A 20,000-nucleotide genomic window follows, 5' to 3' on the forward strand; every position below is an offset into this window, starting at 1 on the left:
TCGTTATTTTTTTCTCCAGTGAATGTGTGTGTGTGTGTGTGTGTGTGTGTGTGTGTGTGTGTGTGTGTGTGTGTGTGTGTGTGTGTGTGTGTGTGTGTGTGTGTGTGTGTGTGTGTGTGTATTCCAAGTAAAGACATGTCAATAAAAAACTATTTCTTACGAGAAGGAACAAAAGAAGAACAAGAACAAGAACTGAGAACAAGAAGAAAACGAAAACAACAACAACAACAATAACACGAAGAACAAGAAGAAGAAGAACACGAAGAACAACAAGAAAAAAACGAACAAAAAAGAAGAAGATCACGAACAAAAAAAATCACGAACAAGAACCAAAAGAAAAAAAGAAGAAAAAGAAAAAAAAGACCAGGTGCAGTAGAAGAGAAGGACGAAAAAGAAGAAGGAAGACTAAGAAGACTACACAACTTCCTTCCTCCCTTGCCGTCTCTTTTTCCCTCCGCGCTGCAAAGTTGAGGCCCCACCGCCACCGCTCCGTCTCCTCCTTCACCGCTCTCGCCAAGGCCACTTCAAGAACGGAACTTGATAAAAAATACAAACATGAGGCGGAGATGCGTGTTTCCTTCCCCCAATCCTCGCCCCCGACCCTCCCTTCAGGTTCCTCGAGTAAGATTTACCTTCCATTCAAGAGCCACTCCACCAAAGCCGACAATGAATTTTACATCACCACCAGTAAAGAACGACTTCGCAGATCCTTCTAAGTTTCAGGTCTTGTTGCTCCGGTTCGATTTTCAGCACCCGTTTTCTTTGATCGCTTCCTAGTACTAGCTTGTTTGTTTCTCAGCCCTCCCTCTTCCCCCTCTGTGTCTCAGTTTTTCTTGTTTCATCTTAGTTCCTCCTCTTGGTTCCTCTTGGTTCCTCTTGGTTCTTCTTAGATGGTCTAAGTTTCGCTCTGCCTCAATGTTCTTCACGTCGCTTACTTCCTCTTCCTCTTCCTACTCCTCATCATCATTCTCCTCCTCATCCTCCTTCTCCTCTTCTCTCTCTCTCTCTCTCTCTCTCTCTCTCTCTCTCTCTCTCTCTCTCTCTCTCTCTCTCTCTCTCTCTCTCTCTCTCTCTCTCTCTCTTCAGTCCATCATTCACTCATCACTTCCTGACTTTTCTTTCTCTCTCTCTCACTCACGCACAAAATTCTCCTTAGTCCTTGGTCCGGTTACTTCCTCTCTCTCTCTCTCTCTCTCTCTCTCTCTCTCTCTCTCTCTCTCTCTCTCTCTCTCTCTCTCTCTTGTTTAGTTCTTCTTCATCTTTTCGTCCTTTCACTTCCGTCATTCCGTCCATCTTATTTTTTTCTTTGCTTCTTTACTCTCTCACTCCTTCATATATCACGGTTCTCTTCCTCATCTATTCGCTCTCATTTGATTTACTCTTCACCTCATCTTCTCTCCGTTTACTTCCCACACCCCCGTTTTCCTTCGGGCTTCATTATTTCGTCCAAGTCTCTCTCTCTCTCTCTCTCTCTCTCTCTCTCTCTCTCTCTCTCTCTCTCTCTCTCTCTCGCTAATTTTCTTCTTATTTCAATTATCTATCTTTCTTGCTTTTTACACTTTTCACCCACTTTTTGTTTATTTCTCACTCCCACTAATCTCTCTCTCTCTCTCTCTCTCTCTCTCTCTCTCTCTCTCTCTCTCTCTCTCTCTCTCTCTCTCTCTCTCTCTCATTAGTAATTCCTCGTACAAGTTCTCTTTACTATTGGAGGCGAAGGAGGAGGAGGAGGAGGAGGAGGAGGAAGAAGAAGAAGAAGAAGAAGAAGAAGAAGAAGAAGAAGAAGAAGAAGAAGAAGAAGAAGAAGAAGAAGAAGAAGAAGAAGAAGAAGAAGAAGAAGAAGAAGAAGAAGAAGTGGAAGAGGAGGAGGAGGAGGAGGAGGAGGAGACAAGAAACTAAAAATAAAAGAAGAAAGAGAAAACAAAGAGATGAGAAAACTGAAGATGAATCTGTGGAAAGAATTGGAGAGAGGAATGGAAAATGAAAAAAAGAGAAGAAGCAAATGAAAAAACAAAAAAGAATAAGAGATGATGAAAAGAAAGGAAAACGAACAAAGGATGGAAAATTGAAAGAAAGAAAAAAAAGAAAGAGAAAACTGAAAAACACTTTATCTACGAACGTAAAAAAATAAAAAGGAAAAATAACAAAGAAATATAAAAAAAAACTACACCAAAACTGATTTAAAACACCAGAGAGAGAGAGAGAGAGAGAGAGAGAGAGAGAGACATTGGTGGCCTCTAAATATCCGGAATCCTAAGAAACTTTCCATTTTCCGGGTGTTGCTGGAGAGAGAGAGAGAGAGAGAGAGAGAGAGAGAGAGAGAGAGAGAGAGAGAGAGAGAGAGAGAGAGAGAGAGAGAGAGAGAGAGAGAGATAACCACACGAGAGAAGGATGGACAGAAGGGTAAGGGAATGAGGGGAAGGGAAAAAAAAAAAGAGGGGACTGAGGGGAGGTGAGGGAGGGAGAGGCAGGGCTGAGGGGAGGTGAGGGGAAGGGAGAGGCAGGGCTGAGGGGAGGTGAGGGGAAGGGAGAGGCAGGGGTGAGGGGAGGTGAGGGGATGATCATGGAGAGTCTATAGCTGAGGAACATCTGGCCAGCGTCGTGACTAAAGTTTCCCCATTCTTCATCCCCCGCCGAGCACCTGCTGGATGCCTCACTCCCACCAGTCCTCCTCCTCCTCCTCCTCCTCCTCCTCCTCCTCCTCCTCCTCCTCCTCCTCCTCTTCTGCTTCATTATTTCACTCCTTTTTGCAGCTTTCCTTTTTTTTTTTTTTTTTTGCATGTGTCTCTGAGTCTATTTTAGCTTCGTGTATTCCTTTGTTTTAGTGTTCTGTGCACCTCTCTCTCTCTCTCTCTCTCTCTCTCTCTCTCTCTCTCTCTCTCTCTCTGGCAAGTTTCCCCTGTACTTTCTTCATTTCATCCTTCATCCCTTTCTTTTCCCATTCCTTCGCTTGCCTTTCCTGTCTCATCGCCTTTCATCTCCTTCTTCTTCTTCTGCTCTAAGTCTTCCCATTTCCCTCCCTAATGTCTCCTCTTCTTCCTCCTCCTTTTCCTCCTCCTCCTCCTCCTCCTCCTCATCCTCCTCCTCCTCCTCCCATTTCTCCACTGCTCCATTCCTCTTATCTTTCCTCCATTTAATGCCCTCTCCTCCCTGTCCTTTTTCTCTTAGTTCATGTCATCCATCTCTCTCTCTCTCTCTCTCTCTCTCTCTCTCTCTCTCTCTCTCTCTCTCTCTCTCTCTAACATTTTCTATCTTACTGTCGAGTCATCTAACTATCTGTTGCGCGCGCACACACACACACACACACACACACACACACACACACACACACACACACACACACACACACACACACACACACATAATGCACGCACACGCCCGCACACAGGTCCTACCTTCAATTTAATCCCAAGGGCGTGAGCGTGGGAGGAAAACTTTATACAAAATGACTGTTAGTCTTCGCTATCGCCGGCGGTGGCGGTGGTGGTGTTTGGGAGGGGAGTGAGGGAGAGAGAGGGAGAGAGAGAGAGAGAGAGAGAGAGAGAGAGAGAGAGAGAGAGAGAGAGAGAGAGAGAGAGAGAGAGAGAGAGAGAGAGAGAAAGGGGAGGAGTGAGGGAGAGAAGGGGAGATGGGGGGAGAGGAAAAAGATGGTGAGGAGATACACCACGTCTTGAGCGAGCCTCCTTCCGCCTCTACACCAACAGTCTCCACTCCCTTCCCATTACATATGCATCGTCAGCCCCTCTCTCTCTCTCTCTCTCTCTCTCTCTCTCTCTCTCTCTCTCTCTCTGCAAAATTGAAATACGGAAAGAAAAAAAGAAAAAGAAACACACTTACTTCTTATTCCTCTTTACATGGAAATACAGAAAGTGGAGAAGAGGAAGAAGAAGAAGAAGAGAAGGAAGTGGAGGAGGAGGAGGAGGAGGAGGAGAAAGGAGGAAGAAGAGGAGGAGGAGGAGGAGAAAGGAGAAGAAGAAGAATGAAAGGAAGAGGAAGAGGAAAAGAAAGAGGAAGAGGAGGAAGAGGACGAAGAGGAGGAAGAAAGGAAAAAGGAGGAGAAAAAGCAACACAAGAAAAATACAAGAAAGGAAAAGATAGATAAGGAAGAACAAGAACAAGAGGAACATGAGGAGGAGGAGGAGGAGGAGGAGGAGGAGGAGGAGGAGGAGGAGGAGGAGGAGGAGGAGGAAAAGGAGAAAGAGGAGGAGGAGGAGGAAAAGGAGAAAGATGAAGTGGAGGAGGAGGAGGAGGAGGAGGAGGAGGAGGAGGAGGAGGAGGGAGCTGGGTTGGATTTGAAGCCGTACAAGATAGAGAACTGAAGGGAATTCGGTGGAGATGAAGGCTTGCCACTACAGAGAGAGAGAGACGATGGCCTGAGGTAATGAGGAGAAGGAGGAGAAAGAGGAGGAGGAAGAGGAGGAGGAGGAGGAGGAGGAGGAGGAGGAGGAGGAGGAGGAGGAGACGAAAATGACGACGACAACGAGGATAACGAGGAAGAAGACGACGAGATGCAGAGTACGGAATGACAAGGAATAGAAGCAGATGCAAAAGGAGGAGGAGGAGGAGGAGGGGCAGTAATGAGGTAGCCCCAGGGAGGGTCCCCTTCAATATCCGGAATGATGGGACTCCGGTTTAAGAGAATTTAGGCGAACCGGTAGAGAGAGAGAGAGAGAGAGAGAGAGAGAGAGAGAGAGAGAGAGAGAGAGAGAGAGAGATCAATAAAACCACTAAATATGTAAAAAGCACTCTAAAAACAACCAAAAGCTTAGATGAGGAAGGGAATCGATCATGCACAACAACAACAACAACAACAACAACAACAACAACAACAACAACAACAACAACAACAACAACAACAACAACAACAACAACACAACACACAACAATAATAACATCATCAACAATAAAAACAACGTTGAGGATAAGTAAGAGGAGAAGAAGAAAGAAAAAGAAAAGGAAAAAGACAAGGAGGAGGAGGAGGAGGAGGAGGAGGAGGAGGAGGAGGAGGAGGAGGAGGAGAACCACAAGAACAAGAAGGAAGAAAAGAGGAAAAAAGAAAGAACAGAAAAAAATAGAAAAAGGCAGAAGAAGAAGAAAAGAAGAAGAAGAAAAAGAACAACAACAACAACAACAACAACAACAACAACAACAACAACAACAACGAAAACATGAACAAGAACAAGAACAAGTAAAAGAAGAAGAAGAAGAAGAAGAAGAAGAAGAAGAAGAAGAAGAAGAAGAAGAAGAAGAAGAAGAAGAAGAAGAAGAAGAAGAAGAAGAAGAAGAAGAAGAAGAAGAAGAAGAAGAAGAAGAAGAAGAAGAAGAAGAAGAAAAAAAAAGACTGAACAAAAGACTGAACAACAACAACAACAACAACAACAACAAAAGAAGAACAAGAAGAACAACAACAAAAACAAAAAAAACAGACAGAAGCAGAAGAAAAAGAAAAAGAAAAAGAAAAAGAAGAAAAAAGAATAAAAGGGAAAAAAGTAAGAAGAAGAAGAGGGAAAGGAGAAGATCTGCTCTGCTTCACACTCGTCATTGATAATTAATTGACAGGCTGATGAGGATAAGGTCTTGGTCTGAGCCAATTAATGTGCGTAATGTGCTTATCTGCGTAGATGGGAGCTGTCCAGGCGAGGGGAAGAGAGGGGAGGGGAAAAGAGAGAGAGAGAGAGAGAGAGAGAGAGAGAGAGAGAGAGAGAGAGGAGTAGGTAACAGGAGATGGGATAGATAGAAATGATTTAGGAGAGGACGGGAGGTGATGGGAAGGGAAGGAGAAGGAAAGGGAATGGTAGATGTGATTATGGGGGAGAGAGAGAGAGAGAGAGAGAGAGAGAGAGAGAGAGAGGTAAAAAGAAGAGATAAAGTAAAAAAGTAAAACAAGAATAAATAAAGGAAACGAAGGATCAAATCTCTCTCTCTCTCTCTCTCTCTCTCTCTCTCTCTCTCTCTCTCTCTCTCTCTCTCTCTCTCTCATATAAACAGCCTCCTTTTATTCGTGTTTTCTATTTTCATTACATTTACATTTGTTTATTTATTTGTCGCCCTCTCTTGCACCCCGCCCTCATGACGCCCACACACACCCTCACCCACACACGCAAAGTCACACCCGCCGTCACTCAGCCATGCCCCAGCCCACACCCGCCCAAGCACTGCACACATCCTCCTCCTCCTCCTTCTGCTCTTCCTCCTCCTCCTCCTCCTCCTCCTCCTCCTCCTGCTTATAAACACTCCTTTCCTCTCTACATTTGTATGAATTAAAAGATGTGACAAGAATGGGAAGGCAAAAAATGAGTGGAGGAGGAGGAGGAGGAGGAGGAAGATGAGGAGGAGGAGGATGGGATGATATAGATGGAAAGAAAGAAAGGAAAGAATGAAAAAATGAATTAATGGATGAATACAGGAAGAAAGGAACGCAGAGAGAGAGAGAGAGAGAGAGAGAGAGAGAGAGAGAGAGAGAGAGAGAGAGAGAGAGAGAGAAAACGAATGAGAAGACAAATAGATGAAGAATGTACTGACTTGCTGAGTTACAAAAAAACGGAAGCTTGAAAAGAAAAGAAAAAAGAAAGAAGAAAAAGACAAAACAGGAAGAAAGAAAGAATAGGACAAAACGAAGAGAAGGAGAGGGAAAGGGAAGGCGAAGGTGGAAGAGAGAGAGAGAGAGAGAGAGAGGGAGGGAAAGTGAGGGAGAGAGGAAGGCAAGTTTGGGAACACGCTAAAAGAGGCGATACTGGAACCGGCCGATGTCTTCTCATTTCCGGCCTGAATTCTCAACCAACCACTTTCCTCCTCATTCCCTCCTCCTCCTCCTCCTCCTCCTCCTCCTCCTCCTCCTCCTCCTCCTCTCCCACTCACTCTCCTTTTCCTCTTCTTTTCCTCCTTCACTTTCTTCTTCATTCATTTTTTGTCTCTATGTTTTACTCCCATTTCTCTCTCTCTCTCTCTCTCTCTCTCTCTCTCTCTCTCTCTCTCTCTCTCTCTCTCTTCTCGTTTTACCCCTTTCTCCTCCTTTATTCACTTTTTGCACTAATTTGCTTCCATCTTCCCTTCTTCACTACCTTTCCTTAAATATTTGTACTTTAATTAGAGATAACTTCAATTGTAGTGCTCTCTCTCTCTCTCTCTCTCTCTCTCTCTCTCTCTCTCTCTCTCTCTCTCTCTCTCTCTCTCTCTTCAACTTTTCAACGTTTTTGTCTTCATATTTCCTTTCTTTTTTTGCTAAACATCCTCATTCTCCTCTCTCTCTCTCTCTCTCTCTCTCTCTCTCTCTCTCTCTCTCTCTCTCTCTCTCTCTCTCTCTCGTCAGTGTTTTTGTATCCTGTGTTTTTTCCCCTCGTTTTTCCTCTCTTTTTTTCCCATCAGACATCCTCATTCCAGTCATGCACCGGCGGGTTCGAATCCTGATACGGGTAAAATCGAACAGAAACACTGCCAGAGCTGCAACCCACACCCGAGAGAGAGAGAGAGAGAGAGAGAGAGAGAGAGAGAGAGAGAGAGCTAAAACAAATGAATTCATCTTTAATTTTTTCACCAATACATGATCGTAAAAAACAAAAAGAAAATACAGAAATGAGAGAAAGATTATTAAGGCGTAAATAAAAGAAAACAGTAAAAAATAATGAGTGAAAGGAAATGAAAGTAAAAAAAATATATATATGTATACATAAATATACCAACTTAAAGATCATGTGTGTGTGTGTGTGTGTGTGTGTGTGTGTGTGTGTGTGTGTGTGTGTGTGTGTGTGTGTGTGCTAATGAATGCTCCAGTCAGCTGCATTCTCTCTGTCTCTCTCTCTCTCTCTCTCTCTCTCTCTCTCTCTCTCTCTCTCTCTCTCTCTCTCTCTCTTTGCAATAACAGTAAAATGAAGGAAATGAGATAAGAAAAACAAGATAAGAGTTGATGAAGAAGAGAAATGGAGGGAAAGTTTGGAGGAGAGGAGGAAAATGGAGGAATAATGAATGAATAGGTCAGGATAGTTGGATTATTAGATGAATGAGAGAACAGAGCAAACCGACACACAGAACTATGGATGAGAGTAGAGAAAGAACATTATGAAAAAAGAGCAAGAGATGACACAAATTGAGAGAGAGAGAGAGAGAGAGAGAGAGAGAGAGAGAGAGAGAGAGAGAGAGAGAGAGAGAGAGAGAGAGAGAGAGAGAGAGAGAGAGAGAGAGAGAGAGAGAGAGAGAGAGAGAGAGAGAGAGAGAGAGAGCATATAAATAGAATGATTGCCTAACTCACGACTACATGCATTCATTCATACATACATACATACATACATACATACATACATACATAGAAAGACAGATAGGAAGACTAACTAACTAACTGACTGACTGACTGGCTGACCGACTGACAAAAGCAACAACACTATGGAAAAAAAATATAAAGGAGAAATTTTCACCTCTCCTCTCTCACCTATCCCCTGAAAAAAAAGAATAAATAGATGAATAAACCAAAAGAAGAGAAAATATAAACACACGCACTTTTATGCAAACAAAACAAAGCGTAAAAAAATAAAAAAAGGCAAGAATGAGCAAAATTTTTACACACACACACACACACACATAAAAAAAAAGCTAAATTACACACACACACACACACACACACACACACACACACACACACACACACATAAAAAAAACACGAACAAAACAAAACTTTAAAGCTTCACAACATGTAGTAAGGGAGAAAAAAAAATAAAAAACAGTGAACCGAAAAAAAAAATACGAAAGGGTGGAAAAAAAGTAATCAAATTGGCATCTATTGCAGACAGAGGGAGGCAAAAACGTCAATAGGAAGGATATTGGATTATAGACCGTAATGGGCGAGTCTCCACTACGGGGGGTGCAGGGGGAGAGGGAGACAAGAGAAGGGAGGGAGGAGGGAGGAGGAGGAGGAGGAGGAGGAAGTGGACATGGGGGAGGGAGAGAGAGAGGGGGTGGGCAGGATAAGGATATTAGGTTATCTCTCAGATCTTCCACAGTTGGGAGAGAGAGAGAGAGAGAGAGAGAGAGAGAGAGAGAGAGAGAGAGAGAGAGAGTGTCTAAGTGAAGGGAATGAAGTGAAGGGAATGAAGTGAGGGTAGGAAAAGTGTGTGTGTGTGTGTGTGTGTGTGTGTGTGTGTGTGTGTGTGTGTGTGTGTGTGTGTGTGTGTGTGTGTGTCATTCATACTACTAACACACCCCTCCACACACATCCTGGTGGACATAAATTCCCTCTGACACAGCACTCCACCCCTCCCCACACCCACACCTCCCGTCCACTATCCCTTCCCTGCCACCACATCTCTCACACTCCCCCCCCCCTTCCTCCAGCTACCCTCTCCCTCCACTTATTTTTTCTTCCATTGCAGTTTTGAGGCATTTCTTAAACCCATTTCATGCATATTCCTCAGTGTGCCTCTCATTCTCCTCCCTCATTCATTTCCTTCTCTTTCCCATTTTCCTCATTCATTTCCTTCTGTTTTCTATGTATGCCTTCTTTCCTTTTTAATTTTCCTATTACCTCTCATCTTTTCCTCCTCTCCCTTTACTCTCATCCTTCCTACATAATTTCTTTCCCGTTCCATAGCCTTCTTTACTTTTATCTTCATCTTTCCCTCCTTTCTTTTGCTTAAAACTCTTGTCTTTTTCACACCCTTTTCCTAATACTTGCTTTTTTTACACCCTGTTCCTAATACTAACCTTTTCTCCCCTCTCCCTTTACTCTCATCCTTCCCACATACTTCCCTTCCTTTTCCATAACCACTTTACCCTCAACCTTTCCTTAAAACCCTTACATTTCCCTTACACATTTTCATTTTCCCCTCCCGTTCAAACCTCTCCCTCTACTCCTTTCTAAACTTCACTTCCTTCACCTCTCAGTCCCCCATCCCCCTCTTCCTCTTCTCCTGTCCTCCTCAGGTGCCAATAAAACAGGAAGACAGGTAATTGCCACTTAACACTCACCTTTCCTTGATTACTCGTATTTTTAGTCATCGAGGGACCCATCAGATTTTTCGCTAATAGATATGAGCGCCTTTAGGAAGCTGGAGGGACGGGGAGGGGAGGAGAGAAGGGAAGAGGGAGGAGGAGAGGAGGGAGAGAAGGGAGAGGAGAGGAGAGGAGGAGAGGAAGGAAGAGAAGTGATGTGTCTTGCGGTTGGCGTTAATGAGATTGAAGGGGTTAAGAGGGGGATGAAGGAAGAGGAGGAGGAGGAGGAGGAGGAGGAGGACGAGGAGGAGGAGGAGGAGGAAAGAGCAGGTAGTGTTTAGTGCTCTAGTTCTTTTTTTCTCTTTACTTTGAATGTGATCTTGTTTCTCTCTTCTTTTATTTTTTCCTGATTTTTCTCTCTCTTTTTCCTTCTTATTGTTCTTTTTTTTCTCCTCCCTCGTATTTTGCATCTTTCTTTTCTTTCCTTGCCTGCTACCTCTCCTTCATTCAACGCTATCTCTTTCTCCTCCTCCTCCTCCTCCTCCTCCTCCTCCTCCTCCTCCTCCTCCTCGTTTAACAAGTGTGGAATCTTAATTTTCCGAAGGCACAAAACTTTCCTTAATTCCTGTCTCCAGTCTTTTATATCCGGTATTTCTCCCCCCTCCCCTTCCTTTCCCCTTCCTCCCTCTCTCTCTTCTTCCACTTCCTCTCTTTCCCCTTCCCTCCTTCCTCCACCTCTTCCTTACCCCTTGCTTCCCTCTTCCACTTCAATTGTCTCTTCCTCCCTTACTCCAGCTTTCCCCTTCCTTCCCTTCCTCCTTCCACTCCACCTTCTCCCTTACAACTTCCTCCACATCCTCTCTTCCTCACTTCCTCCTCTTCTTCCCTTGACCCTTCTTCTTTTCCTCCACCTCTCTTCTCCATCTCTTTTTTATTATCTATCATCCATACTATGTTTTCTCTCCATCTCCATCTCCTCCTTTCACTCTTACTCTCTTCTCTCATTGTTCCTCTCCATACCTGTCTTTAATCTCCATTTTTTCCTTACTTCACCTTCCTCCCTTCCTATCTCCACCTTTACTTCTATTATATCCCTTTCTACTATCGTTTTTGCCTCCTTGCCTTCCTTTCCCTTTACTCTCCCTCTCCTCATCTATATTTCCCTTTTTTTTCCATTCTCCCCACTTTTTTCCTACCCCTCAGTACTTTCATCTACCTTTCCTCCCACTCTCCCTCCCTCTCTCCCTCTCAACACAAAAAAGGAAGGAAACTATGAAGGAAGGCAGGAGAAGAGAGGAGTAGACAACCCAAACACAGAGAGTGAGAGGAAAACAGGACAGGAGAGAAGAGAGATTAAGAGAGAGAGAGAGAGAGAGAGAGAGAGAGAGAGAGAGAGAGAGAGAGAGAGAGAGAGAGAGAGAGAGAGAGAGAGAGAGAGAGAGAGAAGATGTAGGTAAAGACTGACTGATTGACTGACTGATTGACTGACTGACTGACTGATTGACTGACAGACTGGATGAATGAATGAATGAGTGAATAAATGAATGAGTCAGTGAGAGAGAGAGAGAGAGAGAGAGAGAGAGAGAGAGAGAGAGAGAGAGAGAGAGAGAGAGAGAGAGAGAGAGAGAGAGAGAGAGAGAGAGAGAGAGAGAGAGAGAATAACCTAAACCACCACACCAATTGCCAATCCAACAGGAAGGACAATGAATGAATAAAAAACAAAATAAAAACATAAATGAATGAAGAGAGAAGATAAACAGGAAAGAAGGAAAGAAAGAGGTCAAAGAGAGTAAGGAAAGAGAGAGACAGAGAGAAGGAACAGGAAGAAGAGGAGAGGAGGGAGGAGGGGGTTGAATCCTTCCTGTGAGTGTAGCAGGAAGAAGGGAAAAAGCAGGAGGGAGATGGGAGAGGAAGGGGAGAGGGGGGGAGGGGGCGTGTCTCCCTTCATCCTGGCGAAACGGGAGATGGTAAAAGATGCGACAACAGATGGTAGTCTCCTCAGCCCCCAAAGTTGTAGCAGCTGGTTCTTGACGAGGAGGAGGAGGAGGAGGAGGAGGAGGAGGAGGAAGAAGAGGAGGAGGAGGAGGAAGCAGGAGGCAGGAGGCAGGAAAGTAAGGAAGGAAGAAAAAAAAGATCAAATAAAGAAAGTTGGAGGAACGGAAGATATGGAGGACAATAAAGTTGCAAGAATAGATGAAGAGGAAAGAAGAAAATGAGGAAAGGAGAAGCAGATAAAGAAAGTTGCAAAAAATAGAGGAAGAAGAAGGAAAGGAAAAAAAAAAGGAGGAACAAAAGGAGAGCCAATAAATAACGTTGCAACAATAGAGGATGATGAAGAAGAGGAAAGAAGAAAATGGAGAAGAAGAAACACAGAATAAGGAAGGAAATAAAGTGGAAGAAGTAGAGGAAGGTAAAACAAAAAGGAAAATAAGTTGCAAGAAAATAAGATAAAGAAGAGGAGGAAAGAAAGAAAGAAGGAAGGAAGGAAGGAAAGAAAGAAGGAGGAGGAGGAGGAGGACAACAAGTTAAGAAAGTTAAAATAATGGAGAATGAAAGAGAGAATAAAGTTGTGAGAAAGATGGAAGAAGCAAAAAAAAAAAAAGGAGAGCAAACAAACAAGAGTTGCAGGAATGGAGGATGAAGAAGAAAATGAAAGAAAAAAAAGGAAGAAGAAAAACTAAACAAGAGAAAAAAAATAGGGAAGTATTGAGAACTAGAAGAAAAAGGAGAAAGAAAAACAAAACAAAAGGAGGAAGAAGAGTAAAAAGAATGAAGGAAAGCAGAAAAATGAAAAGGAGATAAAAAAATAAGGGAGGTTTGGAAGGAGGAAGAAGAGAATAAACAAAGGAAAAAAGAAAAATAAGAATAACACAAGAGAATAAGGGTCCGAAAAAAGAAAAATGGAAAAAGAGAAAACGAAAACAAGAGAAAAACAAGAAAATCAAAAGATAAGACAAACAACGAAGTGAAAGAGGACTACGAAAACAGGAATAAGCAAAATGAGAGAGAGAGAGAGAGAGAGAGAGAGAGAGAGAGAGAGAGAGAGAGAGAGAGAGAGAGAGAGAGAGAGAGAGAGACAGGCAACTGAAGGAAGGAAGAAAGACGTAAAGAGATGAAAAGATAAAAGTAAAATAGAGTAAAAACGAAGAAAAACAAACAAGAAGACGTGACTTCAAGCTTATAAAGAGAGAGAGAGAGAGAGAGAGAGAGAGAGAGAGAGAGAGAGAGAGAGAGACTCCTTAAAAACTCTAACTGATCAAAACACACGAAGATTGAAAGGCATCAAAGTCCACTTATAAAAGACTCTACCATCTTAATCTCTCTCTCTCTCTCTCTCTCTCTCTCTCTCTCTCTCTCTCAGGCTGGATCAAAAGCTAACTCTACATCTTGCTTAGCGCGGCTCGGCTTCTTCTTTCCTTCCTCCTCTCTCTCTCTCTCTCTCTATCCCACTCCCTCCTTTCTTCCCATTATCTCTCACTCGCTTTCTCTCCTCTCCCTCTCTCTCTCTCTCTCTCTCTCTCTCTCTCTCTCTCTCTCGCATTAGATAGATAAATAAATAAAAGCCACAGAACATGAGCTGACTTAAGGCTTCGTGTGTGTGTGTGTGTGTGTGTGTGTGTGTGTGTGTGTGTGTGTGTGTGTGTGTGAGAGAGAGAGAGAGAGAGAGAGAGAGAGAGAGAGAGAGAGAGAGAGAGAGAGAGAGAGAGAGAGAGAGAGAGAGAGAGGAAATATGAGAAAGGAACGACGTATGAGAGAAAATAAAAGAAGGAATACACCTTTTTATTCTTCTTTTTTCTTCTTCCTCCTCCTCGTCCTCCTACTCTTCCTTTTCCTCCTTCTCTTCTTTCTTCTTTTCTTCCTCTTCTGCCTCTCTAATATTTTCCCTTCTTTCCTTCTCTTGGTTCTTTTCTTTTCCATCTTTTATTTCTTTCTATTTCCTTCCTTCCATTTTCTTTTTCCTTCTCTAACGCTTCCTTTCTTTATTTTTTCCTTTCCTCACTTCTACTTCCCTTTCCTTCCTTTTCCTTACCTCCTTCCTTTCTTTACTTCCTTACCCCTTAGTCTTTCCTCTTCTCTTTCCATCCTTCTTTACATATCCCTTACTCTTATTCTCTTCTTCATCTTCTCCCTTCCTTACCTTCATCTCCGTTTCTCCTTCCCCTTTCTCCTCCTCCTCCTTGCCTTACCATTGCATATTCCTTACAGATCTCTTCCTGCCCTCCCCCCCCCAACCTTTCCCCGCCCTCTATCCCCTTCCTCCCACACGCCGGATCCCAAAATGTGGACGGGAAATACAAACCAAATTATAACACAGCGTGGAGCGGCGACACTGCCATCTAGCGGTGTTGAAATATGACTGAATCTAAATGGCATGGCAATGACGGTACCTACAGCAGTCTATTAAATGAGATTCCCGCCCCTGCTCCCTTCTACTGCTGCTGTTGCTGGTGCTGCTGCTTTGGGGAGGGGAAGAATGGGAGTCATAAAAGATGGAGGAAGAGAAAATGTGGATGAGGAGGAGTAGGAGAAGGAGGGAAGTAACAGAGACTTGATTTGATATAAAAAATACTGTATAAAAAAACATGGGGAAGGAATGCAGGTGGAGAGAAGGGAAGAGGGAAAAGGAGATAGAGACGAGGATGACAAAGTGGAAAATTTTGGAGAGGGTGTAAAGAAAGCGCCGGGAACAACATAAGAACATTGTTGATAGAAATAGAGAGAAGAAGAAGAAGAAAAAAGAAGAAGAAGAAGAAGAAGAAGAAGAAGAAGAAGAAGAAGAAGAAGAAGAAGAAGAAGAAGAAGAAGAAGAAGAAGAAGAAGAAGAAGAAGAAGAAGAAGACAGGAAAAGAAACAGAAAAGAAACAGAAAAGAAACAGAAAAGAAAGAGAAAAAGAAGAAAAGAAATAAAAAGAAAAGAAAAAAAGGAGGAGGGAGAAGAAGAAGAAGAAAGAGAAGAAAGAGTAGCAGCAGCAGCAGCAGCAGCAGGAACAGCCGTCGTCGTGAAATCAATGAGGTAATATTTACATAAGAGGACTCACTCACTCGCTTCACATTCAATTGACTAGAAAGGAGAGAGAGAAAAAAAAGTTTGGTAGAATTAAACAAGGAACCGAGATATGAATATAGGGATTATTCATTAATTCTGCGGGGAGAGTAGAGAGTGGGGGAGGAGGAAAGGGAGAGGGAGAGGGAGATGGAGGGGACAGGGAGAGGGAGAAGGAGAGGGAGAAGCAAGGGAAGAGGAGACGGGGGAGAGGAAAATGATTAGACGTGGTTTTGAATTCATATTAGCAGAGCAGGTGAAGTCTTTTTTTTCTCTCTCTCGTTTTCTCTCTCTCTTTGATTGATCCGTGTTATGAAGCATATGAAGCGGCAAACAGATGATTCTCTCTCTCTCTCTCTCTCTCTCTCTCTCTCTCTCTCTCTCTCTCTCTCTCTCTCTCTCTCTCTCTCTCTCTCTCTCAGCGCGCGCGCGTGTGTGTGTGTGTGTGTGTGTGTGTGTGTGTAGAGCGGTCTGTGTCAGCATTGTAGCATGTTGTATCGCATATCTAGGCGTTGTGGTGCACGTAATGAACTGTATAGTACAATGTGGTGCACGCTTACACCATGCAACTATAGCACACGCCTGTAGGATACGACTGCAGTACACCCATACGTAAGACTGTACAGTGTGGTGCTTGGAGTCGCCTGTGTAAGTATTCCGTTTTCATCCTTCCCTACTTTCCCTTTCTACACTTTCTTTTCATAGTGTGATGAGCGTCAGTATAGAAAAAAAAAAAAAAACTCTCTACATTGTCCTTCTCGTGTTGTCCTGTGTATAATATTTTGGTGCACGCTTGTATAAAATCACTATAAGGTACTGGTACAACACATGCATTACGGTGCACGTGGCGGCCTCTACTCTACTGTCCGACATGTCCCCTACGGTGCAAGTAAAATCAACGCTACTGTACAGCGGTAAAGAGAGAGAAAGAGAGAGAGAGAGAGAGAGAGAGAGAGAGAGAGAGAGAGAGAGAGAGAGAGAGAGAGAGAGAGAGAGAGAGAGAGAGCAAAGGGGAAAAAATGAGAGCACAAAAAGATTCCAGCGTTGTGTTGAGCCTTCATTACTCGAGTGTTTCATTAATTCGCGGCACTCTGGCTCAAGTCGCGTAATGCGGCAAAATTCACGTGGAAAAAATAATGCTGGGCTCATATTTTACGAAACGTGCAAAGCAAAGGCATCTTTTATTTTTTTTCTCTTCATTTTTAATTAATGAAAATGGAATCCGGGTTGAAAGTCACTTTTTTTTCTTTTTGTCTCCCACAGTCAGGCCGGAAACCAATAACCTTGCATATGATTAGTGGAGCAGTGAAGGCCTACACTCTCAGGCCTATGTAGATATTAGAGTAATAACGGTGGTGTAGTTGTGGTGGTGGTGGTGGTGGAGGTGATGGTGAATTATATTGTCTGTTGTTATTGTTGTTGTTATTATTGTAGGTGGTGATAGTGGTGGTGGTCGTGAAATATATTTGTTATTATTGTTATTGTTGTTGTTGTTATTGTTCTTGTTATTGTCGTAGCTGGTGGTAGTAGTGGCAATCATGAGATTTATTAACATATTTTGCTGCTATTGTTGTTGTTGTTGTTGTTGTTAGTGTTGTTGTTGTTGTTGTTGTTGTTGTTGTTGTTGTTGTTGTTGTTGTTGTAGTAGTAGTAGTAGTAGTAGTAGTAGTAGTAGTAGTAGTAGTAGTAGTAGTAGTAGTAGTAGTAGTAGTAACCTCAACATTTTCCCTAGCATTCATTATTGTCACCAGCAAGCATCCTCAATTTCGCCACCAATACCTTGCTCACTATTCACCACTATACTTTCCCGAGCCTCACCAGTATTCTTGCCAGTATTCAGCATTCAGTATTCGTCTCAGCTAGGTGGAAGGAAGTCAATAGTAGGATAAGCACATGAAAAAGCAAACAAATACCAGAACATCCCGGATCTGTGCTTTCGCCACCACACTGAGCAGCCTTCCAGTGTTCCCCGGCATCGTATTTTTCTGTTCTTTCTATTACAGCTCCCTTTGAAGATATTTCCTTTTTGTGTGCGATCTACATTTTATCGTTTTCCACTTCAGCTTATTCAATTTTCATGTTGTGTATCCTCAGGCTGCTTTGTTCAGAGCATTGTGTTTTGTTCCATTGTTGTCATCTGTTTATTTATTGTTATTGTTGTTATTGGATATATGAGTATGTTTATTAGTCTCTCTTCATAATGATGTGCATTGAATGAGTTTTCACTTTTGCGATTCATCGAGTTGATTTCCATTTTTTCTAGGCCAGTAATACAAAATTCATGTTACTTTTTTCCGTATAAACAAAATGAAGACAAAGAACTTTTAAGCAATTCACCTTCTTTTCAACTAATTAAGCAAACCATCTACATGATCTTAGAAAAAAGTTACTTGATGACCGCCAGCACAGGTGACAACGCTCTGCACACACAAACACGCACCTGGAAAGAAAGAGAAATTAATTAATACGCGGGAAGTTAAAAAGAGATAAAATCATACACAAGAATAAGTATGAGCTCGCTTGAGGCAAATACTGAAATGAAGTAGATGGAAAGCTACTTAACTCTTGCCAAGGACTAAAGGAGAATGTTTCCTGCTTGTTTGTGATTCATATTTTGCTATGTTGTTATTCTGTCACCCTCATCATGCTTAGAACTGTTCTTAGCACCAGTTACCGACAGGATTCACAACACACCACAAACCACCACCGCACATACTAACCACTAGACATTACCACAACAATGTCATAACAACATTACAGTAACACCACAAAAATACACCACATCAACACCATAAAACACCAATACCCAATAGATGTAAAAGAAAATACCACCATTGCACCAATTTAAACACCACTAAAAAAAAAAAACACTCATATAGACTCTACCACACCACCACACAACACCGCAACACATAACAAGCCAGCATCAGTTCTTCGGTCATACAACACCCACAAAAACCAACACCCGAGGCAGCCACACGCCAAAGGTACGTTAACTCTTACACCTAAAAATTTCACAATGAACAGGAAGGTAAAGACACTCACCTCACCACCACCACCACCACCATCATCACCACCACCGCCACTGCAGCATGAGCACTACCACTACACTCACAGCAGCACACAGCAATCCTCACAGCAGCAAACCAACATCACATACATACATAACACCAAAACCTTCCTCCCTTCCTTCCTGCCTTGACCACCACCACCAGCACCACCACCACCACCACTACCACCACCACCGCCAGCACTATCACCATTACTGCCTCTTTCACCACTGCTATCATCGTCACCACCGACATCAAACTCCACCACTAGCGTCTCTCCTTCCTCCACCTCGTCCACTTAATGACCGTCGGCCAGTACCACCACAACCACCACCAGTGATAGCCACCAGTAACCGCCACCAGTACCCGCCGCCTTCGTCACCACCGCCGGCGGGAATTCGTGGAAGAGAAAAGAAAACTAAATCTTTTGAGAACTGAAAATGCTGGACGGAAAGTTTGCCTGAAAGATACACATAAGAAAAGATTGTATGAAATAATATTTACTTTCTTATTTTCTTATTTTCGTTGTGTACTGAGCAGAGAGAGAGAGAGAGAGAGAGAGAGAGAGAGAGAGAGAGAGAGAGAGAGAGAGAGAGAGAGAGAGATACACAGAGCAATGATTGTGCAAACCCTTTACAATCTTCACAATTTCACTCGACTCATTCATCAATACATCTCTATACCAACTTCCGTACAAACATCCTCTTCCTCCTCCTCCTCCTCCTCCTCCTCCTCCTCCTCGTCCTTGACATTTCCCTTATCTCCTTCTGAACTCCTTTATTCCCTTCCTACATTCTTCCTCCTCCTACTCTTTCTACCTTTGCACCCTATCACTTTAGACCTCCTCGTCTTCCTCATCCTCCTCATTCTACTACTACTACTACTACTACTACTACTACAACCACTTCACTCACGCCTCTCCACCCTATTCGTCCAGTTTTAAATGCTCCACACGCTCATTACAACTCTGAACAATACCAAAATTCTCTCTCTCTCTCTCTCTCTCTCTCTCTCTCTCTCTCTCTCTCTCTCTCTCTCTCTCTCTCTCTCTCTCTCTAGTCATCCCACCCCTCTACTCTTCCTTCATCCTATGAATACTACTTCCTTTTCCTCCCTCCTACCTTCCCTTACTTCATCTCTAACTTCGGTCCTCTTCCTTCCTCTACTCCAGCTTCCTTTCCTTGCCAAGTATATTCTCCTTCCATTCCAACATCTTCCCCTTCCTCTCTTCCTTCCTCCCTTCCTTATCGAGTCTTCCTGCCGTCCCTCCGCTTCATTCCTCCCTTTATCCTATTCTTCTCTCTCCTTTCTCTCGCTATCGTATCCTTCAATCCCATCGACATCTTCTGTGCCTCTGTCTCACCCTTTATCTACCCCTCCTTCTCCTCTCTTCCTCCTCCTTCGACGTCCCTCCGCGTTCACTCCCTCCTTCCTTCCCTCGCCTCCTCAAGTTGGACAAACACGAAGGGTCTTCTAAAAGGGTCCTCAGGCTGGCCGCGTCAGGCTTGCCTCTATAACAACCCTCCTCCTCCTCCTCCTTCTCCTCCTCCTGCTCCTCCTCCTTCACCTCCTCCTCCTCCTTCTACTCCTGCAGCAGAGAGGGGAAATGTCGCCGCCCGCTCACCAACCAGCAGGAGAGAATGTTGTTTGTGTGTGTGTGTGTGTGTGTGTGTGTGTGTGTGTGTGTGTGTGTGTGTCTCTCTCTCTCTCTCTCTCTCTCTCTCTCTCTCTCTCTCTCTCTCTCTCTCTCTCTCTCTCTCTCTCTCTCTCTCCCACCTCGAGGCAACACCAGAAGTCACGCGTGTGGAAGAAAGGGGCGCCGAGGTATGCATTTCTGCCTGGCTTGTCCCCTTCTCCTTCGCCTTCTCCTTCTCCTCCTCCTGTTCCTCCTCCTCCACCTTCTGAGAGAGAGAGAGAGAGAGAGAGAGAGAGAGAGAGAGAGAGAGAGAGAGAGAGAGAGAGAGAGAGAGAGAGAGAGAGAGAGAGAGAGA

At 43.5% G+C, this 20,000-nt stretch overlaps 1 protein-coding gene across 7 annotated transcripts in view; it reads right to left on the bottom strand.

Annotated features, from left to right (window-relative positions):
* Positions 1-20,000, bottom strand: part of LOC123505428 (discoidin domain-containing receptor 2-like) — a 633,236-nt gene that overhangs the window by 503,732 nt on the left and 109,504 nt on the right. The gene's annotated exons all lie outside the window — the stretch shown is intronic.

Source organism: Portunus trituberculatus, chromosome 18 (assembly GCF_017591435.1).
Source record: "Portunus trituberculatus isolate SZX2019 chromosome 18, ASM1759143v1, whole genome shotgun sequence".
Taxonomy (NCBI): domain Eukaryota; kingdom Metazoa; phylum Arthropoda; class Malacostraca; order Decapoda; family Portunidae; genus Portunus; species Portunus trituberculatus.